Raw genomic sequence first — 8,613 nt, 5'->3', positions numbered from 1 at the left:
CTTGATCTTTTATTAGCACTTTTATGAATTCATCAATTTTCCATTACAGTTCTGAAAACGCATATTCTTTCAGGTCAACAGTATAGTCAGTTACCAGAAACCTGTACTTGTCAGTCTTTTCCATGAATTCCTTGAAGATGATACCCTTTTATAGGAATATATTTGCAAAAGCATCAGAGTACACCCAGAACTGTGCAAATGACAAAGGACTTAAAAATGACCATGGTTAAAGATTTGATGAAAGTTCATAATAATGCAATTGACAAGGAAATTTAGTTATTTCTGAGATATACATTTTAAAGTAATAACTAGAATTATGACTTATAACATTATACCAGAATATATAAGATTTTTAGAAATTTCATGTAATGTCTGAAACATTTATATTAACATATTTCCATACAAATAACCCAAAGAGAGTTTAGTATTAGTTGTTTTTATTGTTTTTTTGTTTGTTTGTTTGTTTATACTGCAGGTTCTTATTAGTCATCAATTTTATACACATCAGTGTATACATGTCAATCCCAATCGCCCAATTCAGCACACCACCATCCCCACCCCACCAGTGTTTTCCCCCCTTGGTGTCCATATGTTTGTTCTCTACATCTGTGTCTCAACTTCTGCCCTGTAAACCAGTTCATCTGTACCATTTTTCTAGGTTCCACATACATGTGTTAATATACAATATTTCTTTTTCTCTTTCTGACTTACTTCACTCTGTATGACAGTCTCTAGATCCGTCCACATCTCAACAAATGACTCAATTTCGTTCCTTTTTATGGTTGAGTAATATTCCATTGTATATATGTACCACAACTTCTTTATACATTTGTCTGTCGATGGGCATTTATGTTGCTTCCATGACCTGGCTATTGTAAATAGTGCTGCAATGAACATTGGGGTGCATGCGTCTTTTTGAATTATGGTTTTCTCTGGGTATATGACCAGTAGTGGTATTGCTGGATCATAGGGTAATTCTATTTTTAGTTTTTTAAGGAACCTCCATACTGTTCTCCATAGTGGCTGTATCAATTTACATTCCCACCAACAGGGCAAGAGGTTTCCCTTTTCTCCACACCCTCTCCAGCATTTGTTGTTTGTAGATTTTCTGATGATGCTCATTCAAACTGGTGTGAGGTGATAGCTCATTGTAGTTTTGATTTGCATTTCTCTAATAATTAGTGATGTTGCGCAGCTTTTCATATGATTCTTGGACATCTGTATGTCTTCTTTGAAGAAATGTCTATTTAGGTCTTTTGCCCATTTTTGGATTGGGTTGTTTGTTTCTTTAATATTGGGCTGCATGAGCTGTTTATATATTTTGGAGATTAATCCTTTGTCCATTGATTCATTTGCAAATATTTTCTTCCATTCTGAGGGTTGTCTTTTCGTCTTGTTTATGGTTTCCTTTGCTAAAGGAAACCAAACAACAGTTCTAAACAGCATCCTTGGCTCCAAATTCTCAATGTGGTTCTGCAAACACAGGCCCCAGGTCACCCTCTGCCTGCCAATGGCACCAGGCTCCTAGTGGGCTCTCGTGAACCCATGTTACCAGTTCCCTCCAGCACCAGCTGGATCCTGTGTCCCTGAGAGGCTCCCAGAGTGCTCCATCAAACCCAGGTTCCTAACACATCACAAGACTGGCTGGTCCCCACAGTCCTGGACACTCCTGAGGCCTCAGGTTCTCTTTCAACACCCACAATTCTAGGCTCCATGAAGGCACCTGTAACAGGGCTCAGCACCCAGCTGAGTATTGCTGTCCAAGGCTTTTAATCCTCCTTAGCACCAGGTTGCCCAAGGACTCCAACATCAAACATGCCTGGAGACACCACCAGACTGCCCACCTAGAATCTCTGGATGGACTGACTGGTGAAGGGTTTTGCCTTCTGAAGCCAGTAAATACTGGAAGAGGTGCCTATATCCTCAAATGTGTGGACATTAATGCAAGGCCACAAAGATTATGAAAAATCATAGAAACATGACAGCGCCAAAGGAAACTAATAAAATTCCAATGGCTGACTCTAAATAAATGAAGATCTCTAAACTGTCAAAGAAGTCAGAATAATCCTCTTAAAGAAATTCAGTAAACTATAAGAATGCAAAGATAGACAACAAAATGAAATTAGAAAAACAATGCATGAACAAAATAAGTTCAACAAAGAAATAGAAACCATTAAAAAAATTGAGCAGAAATTCTAGAGTTGAACACTACAATGACTGCACTGAAAATTCAATAGAAAGTCTTGGCCAAGCGGAAAAAAGAATTAGCAAAGTAGGAGACAGGTCATATAAAGTCATACAGTCAGAGAAGCAAAAAAAAAAAAAAAAAGAATGAAAAAAGTGAGAAGAAAGCTATGTGAGCTATGGAAAATTATTAAAATAAGTAATCTACACATTATTAGAGTTCCAGGAGAATAAGACAGGGAAAAAGGAAAAGAAAGCTTATCTAAAGAAATAATGTCTGAGAACTACCTTAATCTATGGAGAAATTTAGATACCCAAGACCATGAAGCTAAGAGGTCACCCCAAAGTTTTAACCTAAAAAACAATCTTCTCAAAAACACATCTTAATAAAACTGTCTAAAATCAAAGATAAAGAGATAATTTTAAAATAAGCAATTTTTTTTCTCACATATAAGGGAACTCCCATAAAGCTATCAGCGGAGGAGCCAGCAGAAACCTTGCAGGTCAGGAGAGAGTGGGATGATATATTCAAAGTGCTGAAAGAAAAAACTGCCAACCAAGAATACTTTACAAAGTTGTCTTTCAGGAATGAAGGAAAGATAAAGATATTCCCAAACAAACAAAAGCAGAGGGAGTTCACCACCACTAACCCTGCTTTTCAATAAGGGCTGAAAAGAGTTCTCCAAGATGAAATGAAATGAAATGAAATTAGTAACAACGAAACATGTGAAAATATAACACTTAATGGTAAACGTAAGTATACAGTTAAATTCAGAATATACTAACACTGTAATATGTTGGTGTGTTAATAATGTAACTCTAGTATGAATATTTAAAGGACATAAGTTTAAAAGTTAGTATAACTACAATAATTTGTTAATGGATACACAGTATAAAAAGAGGTAAATTATGAAATTGAAAAGAAATTATTGAGAGGAAAGTAAAAGATAGAGTTGTATGTGACTGAAGTTAAATTATAGAAAGCATAAAATAGATTGTTATATCTATAAGATGGTTCATGTAAACCTTATGGTAATCACAAAGTAAAAACCTACAGTAGATAGGTTTACACGAAAGAAAAAGAGAAGGGAATCAAAGAATGCCACTACAGAAAATCATCAGTCCATAAAGAAAGACAACAAAAGACTAAGAAAGGAACAGGCAACTGCACAACAGCCAGAAAAAAATTAATAAGATGGTAAATTTCTTACTTATCAATAATTACTTGAAATGTAAATGAACTAAATTCTATAATCAAAAAGCATAGAGTGGCTGAATGGTTTAAAAATAAGACCCAGCTATATGCTGCCAACAAGAGACCAATTCATCTTCAAGAACACACATGAGCTCAAAGTGAAGGGATGGAAAAAGACATTCCATGAAAATGGAAAAAAGAGAGCATGGGTAGCTATACTAATATTAGGCAAAATAGATTTTAAGTCAAAAACTGTAACAAAAGACAAAGTCATTATATAATGATGAAGGGGTCAATGTATCAGGAGGATATAACAAAGAGTGAATAAAGACCTGAATGGAGAAGTAGATAATAATAAAATAGTAGTAGAAGACTTCAATCAATACCCCATGTTCAACAATGGAAAGGTCATCTAGAAAGAAAATCAATCAGGAAACACTAGACTTGAGCTATACTTTAGGCCAAATGATTGTATCAGACATATACAGAATATTCCACCTAACAGCAGCAGCATACACATTCTTCTCAAGTGCAAATGGAACATTCCCAGGATACAGCATATGTTAAGTCACAAAACAAGCCTTAGAAAATTAAAGAAAATTGAACGTATCTTTTCCAACAGAAATGGTATGAAGCTAGAAATCAAAAACAGGAAGAAAACTGAAAATTTCACAAAATGTGTAGAAATGAAACACACACCTGAACAATCAATGGGTCAAATAAGAAACCAAAAGGGAAAATAAAAATATCTTGAAACAAAAATGTAAACAAACAGATCAAAACTTATGAGATGTAGTAAAAAGCAGTTCTAAGAGTGAAGATTACAGTGATAAATGCCTAAATCAAGACAGAAGAAAGATCATAAATAATCTAATTTTACAACTCAAGAAACTAGAAAAAAAGAACAAACTAAGCCCAATGTTAGCAGAAGGAAGAAAATGACAAAGATCTGAGCAGAAATAAATGGAGACCAGAAAAACCATAAAAAGGTCAATGAAACTAAGAGCTGCTTTTTTTGAAAAGATAAAAAAAAAATGACAAACCTTTAGCTAGACTAAGAAAAAAAAAGACTCAAATAAATGAAATCACAAATGTAAGAAGACACTACAACTGATACCATAGATATACAAATGACCATAAAAGACTATTATGAAATATTATATACCAACAAATTGAATAACTTAGAATAAATGGATAACTTCTGAGAAACATACAACCTACTGAGACTGAATCATGAAAAAAATAGAAAACCTGAAGAGACCAATCATGAAGAAACAGATAAGATCTGTGATCAATAACCTCCCAACAAAGAAAAGCCCAGGATCAATTGGTCTCACTGGTAAATTCTACCAAATATTTAAAGAAGAACTTTTTAAAATTGAAGAGAAAGAAACACTCCCAAACTCATTTTACAAGGCCAACATTACCCTGGAACAAAAGCCAGCTAAGGACACTACAAGAAAAGAAAAATACAGATCATTGTTCCTGTTGAACATAGGTGCAAAAATTCTCAAAAAAAAATCAGCAGTCCAAAAAAAAAAAAAAAAAATCAGCAGTCCAAATTCAACACTACATTAAAAGGATCATACACCATGATTAAGTGGGATTTGTCCTTAGAATAAAAGAATGGTTCAACATACAGTAATCAATATATGTGATACACCACATTAATAGAGGATAAAAATTTTATGGTCATGTTAATAGATGCAGAAAAAATACTTGTCAAAATTCAATATTCTTTCCTATAAAAATTCTCAACATATTGGGTATAAAAGGAACATATCTCAACATAATAAATGCCATATATGACAAACCCACAGCAAATATCTTACTCAATGGTGAAAAGTTGAAATTTTCCTGCTAAGATTGTGAATAAAACAAGGGTGCCCACTCTCAGCTCTCCTACTCAACATAATACTGAGAAGTCCTATCCACAGCAGTTAGTCAATAAAAAGCATCAAAACCAGAAAGGGAGTAATAAAACTGTCTCTGTTTGCAGATGATAGGAACCTATATATATTATATAAGACCCTAAATACTCCACTAAAAATTATTAGAATTAATATATGAATTCAGTTAAGTTTCAGGATACAAAATCATAATACAAAAATCAGTTGCATTTCTATACACTAACTACAAACTATATGAAAAAGAAATAAAGAATATCCCATTCACAACCAAATCCAAAATAAATGAAACACTTAGGAAAAAATTTAACCAAGAAAGTGAAAGATCTGTACAGAAAATTTTAAGAAATTGAAGACACAAATAAATGAAAAGATATCCTATGTTCATGGATCAGAAGGATGAACATTTTAAAAATATCCATACTCTCTTTCAATACTTCTATAGATTCAATGAATTCCCTATCAAATTTCCAAAGACATATTTCACAGAAAGAAAAAAAATCTTAAAATTTGTATGGAACCACAAAAGACCCCAAATAGCCAAAGCAATTTGAAAAAGAAGAACAAAGCCTGAGGCATCACACTTACTGATTTAAAACGTCATTACAAAACTATAGTAATTAAAACAGCATGGTACTGACATAAAAATAGACAAACAGATCAATGAAATAGAATGCAGAACTCAGAAATAAACCAACTCATATACTACAGTCAACTAATATTTGACAAGGGAGTAAAGAAGATGAAATGGGGAAGTGACAATCTCTTCAATAAATAGTGTTGGGAAAACTGGATAACCATATGCAGAAGGATGGAATTAGACCCCTATCTTATATCACTCACAAAAATTAACTCAAAACAGATTAAAGGCTTAAATGAAAGACCCAATACTGTAAAACTAGAAGAAAACCTAGGGGGAAAGCTCCTTGACACTGATTTGGCAATGATGTTTTGGATGACACAAAAAGCACAAGCAACAAAAGTGAAAATGAACAAGTGAGACTACACAAAACTAAAAGTTTTCTGCACAGCAAAAAAAGTAATCAGCAAAATGAAAGGGAAACTTACATAATGGGAGAAAATATTTGGAAACCATCTATCTGATAAAGGGTTAATATCCAAACTTATAAGGAATTTATACAACTCAATAACAAAAAACAAACAATCCAATTTAAAAATAGGCAAACGACTTTAATAATCATTTTTCCAAAGAGGACATACAATTGACCAACAGGTACATGAAAAGATGCTTGACATCACTAATCATCAGGAAAATGCAAACCAAAACCTCAATGAGATATAACCTCACACCTGTAAGAATGTTTATTATCAAAAACACAAGTGGGCTTCCCTGGTGGCATGGTGGTTGAGAGTCTGCCTGCCAATGCAGGGGACATGGGTTCAAGTCCTGGTCTGGGAGGATCCCACATGCTGCGGAGCAAATGGGCCCAGGAGCCACAACTACTGAGCCTGCGCGTCTGGAGCCTGTGCTCTGCAACAAGAGGCCGCGACAGTGAGAGGCCCACGCACTGCGATGAGGAGTGGCCCCCGCTTGCCGCAACTAGAGAAAGCCTTCACACAGAAACGAAGACCCAACACACCCCAAAATAAATAAATAAATAAATAAATAAAAATTAAAAAAAAAAAGACAAGTAATCACAAGTGTTGGTGAGCATGTGGACAAAAGGGAACCCTTGTACACTGTTGGTGAATTTAAGTTGGTAAAGCATTTATGAAAAACAGTATGGAGATTTCTCAAAAAATTAAAAAGATAACTAATGTATGATCCAGCAACTCTACTTTTGGGTATATATCCAAAGGAAATGAAAATACTATCTCAAATAGATATCTGTACCCCTACGTTCACTGCAGCATTATTTAAAATAGCCAAGCTATGGAAGTAACCTAAATATCCATCAATGGATGAATGAGTAAATAAAATGTGGTATATTTACATATATAATGGAATATTATTCACCCACAAAAAAGAGTGAAATTTTGCCATTTGCAACAGCATGGATGGACTTTGAGTGTATTATGCTAAGTGAAATAAGTCAGACAGACAATAACAAATGCTGTGTGTTCTCACATATATGTGGAATCTATCAATGAAAAATCTCAACTCAGAAATAGAGTGGAATGATGGTTGCTAGAGGATGGTGGGGGAGAAATGGGGAGATGTTGGTCAAAGGGTTCAAACTCCTAGCTATAATTAACAATACTGTATTATATATTTGAAAGTTGTTAAGACAGTAAATTTTACATTTTATCACCCACCATACAAACACACAAATCATAATTATGTGAAGGGATGGAGTTAACTAACATTATTGTGGTAATCATTTTATAATATATACATGTACTTAATCATCACAATGTGCACCTTAAATTTATATATGTTATATGTGAATAATATCTCAACTAAACTGGAAAAAAAGCAATAAAAATTAAAGAGAAATTAAACATTTCATATGAACAGAAACTTTTAAAGTTTATTGCTAGCAAAGCTGCACTACAAAAGTAGTAAAGGATGTCATTTAGGCTAAAATAAAAAGACACTCAAGAATAACTTAAATCCACATGAAAAAATAGAGCTTCAGTAAAGGTAAATATTTAGGTAAATATAAAAGACAGTACAAATATATTTTGGTTGTAACTCTTTTTTACTATCTCATTTAAAAGACAACTGTATGATGCAATAATAATAAATCTATATTGATAGGCACACAATTTATAAAGATTGATTTGTGACAATAATAGCACAAAGGGAGGGGGAGTAAAGCTATATAGGAGCAAGGTTTTGTGTGCTACTGATAATAAGTTGCTATTTGTCTGAAATAGACTATTATAAATTAAGATGTTAATGATATGCCATGAAGTAATCATTGAAAAATAGCAAGGGAATTAAAATGGCACACTAAATATATCTAACACAAAAAAGGCAATAATGAAGATATTGAGAAAAAAAAGTTATAAGACATAGAGAAAGGAAATAACAAAAGTGCAGACACGAATCTTACTTTATTAGTCATTGCGAAAAATATAAAAGGACTAAATTCTTCAATTAAAAGCCAGAGAATGGAAAAATCAATTTAAAATATAATCAAACTATATGTTATCTACATTAGACTCAGTTTCATACCAAAAACACAAACAAGTTGAAAGTAAAAGAATGGAAAAAATTATTTACCATGCAAGCAAAAGAGACTTGGGATAGTTATACTTATATCAAACAAAACGGACTTTAAGACAATTATTGTCACTAGCTAAAAAGAAGGATATTTCATGATTATAAATGTATGACTCCATCAAAAAGACATAACAATT

At 33.2% G+C, this 8,613-nt stretch overlaps 2 long non-coding RNA genes across 2 annotated transcripts in view; one reads left to right on the top strand and one right to left on the bottom strand.

The window, feature by feature from the left end:
* The window catches only part of LOC309653125, a 701,885-nt gene that overhangs the window by 37,156 nt on the left and 656,116 nt on the right, over positions 1 to 8,613 (bottom strand). The gene's annotated exons all lie outside the window — the stretch shown is intronic.
* The window catches only part of LOC309653140, an 803,279-nt gene that overhangs the window by 748,514 nt on the left and 46,152 nt on the right, over positions 1 to 8,613 (top strand). The window lies entirely within an intron of this gene.

Source organism: Balaenoptera physalus (genome assembly GCF_965194825.1).
Source record: "Balaenoptera physalus genome assembly, chromosome: X".
Lineage (NCBI taxonomy): Eukaryota > Metazoa > Chordata > Mammalia > Artiodactyla > Balaenopteridae > Balaenoptera > Balaenoptera physalus.
The sequence above is the reverse complement of the archived record's forward strand: the minus strand, read 5'-3'. Positions and strand labels throughout refer to the sequence as shown.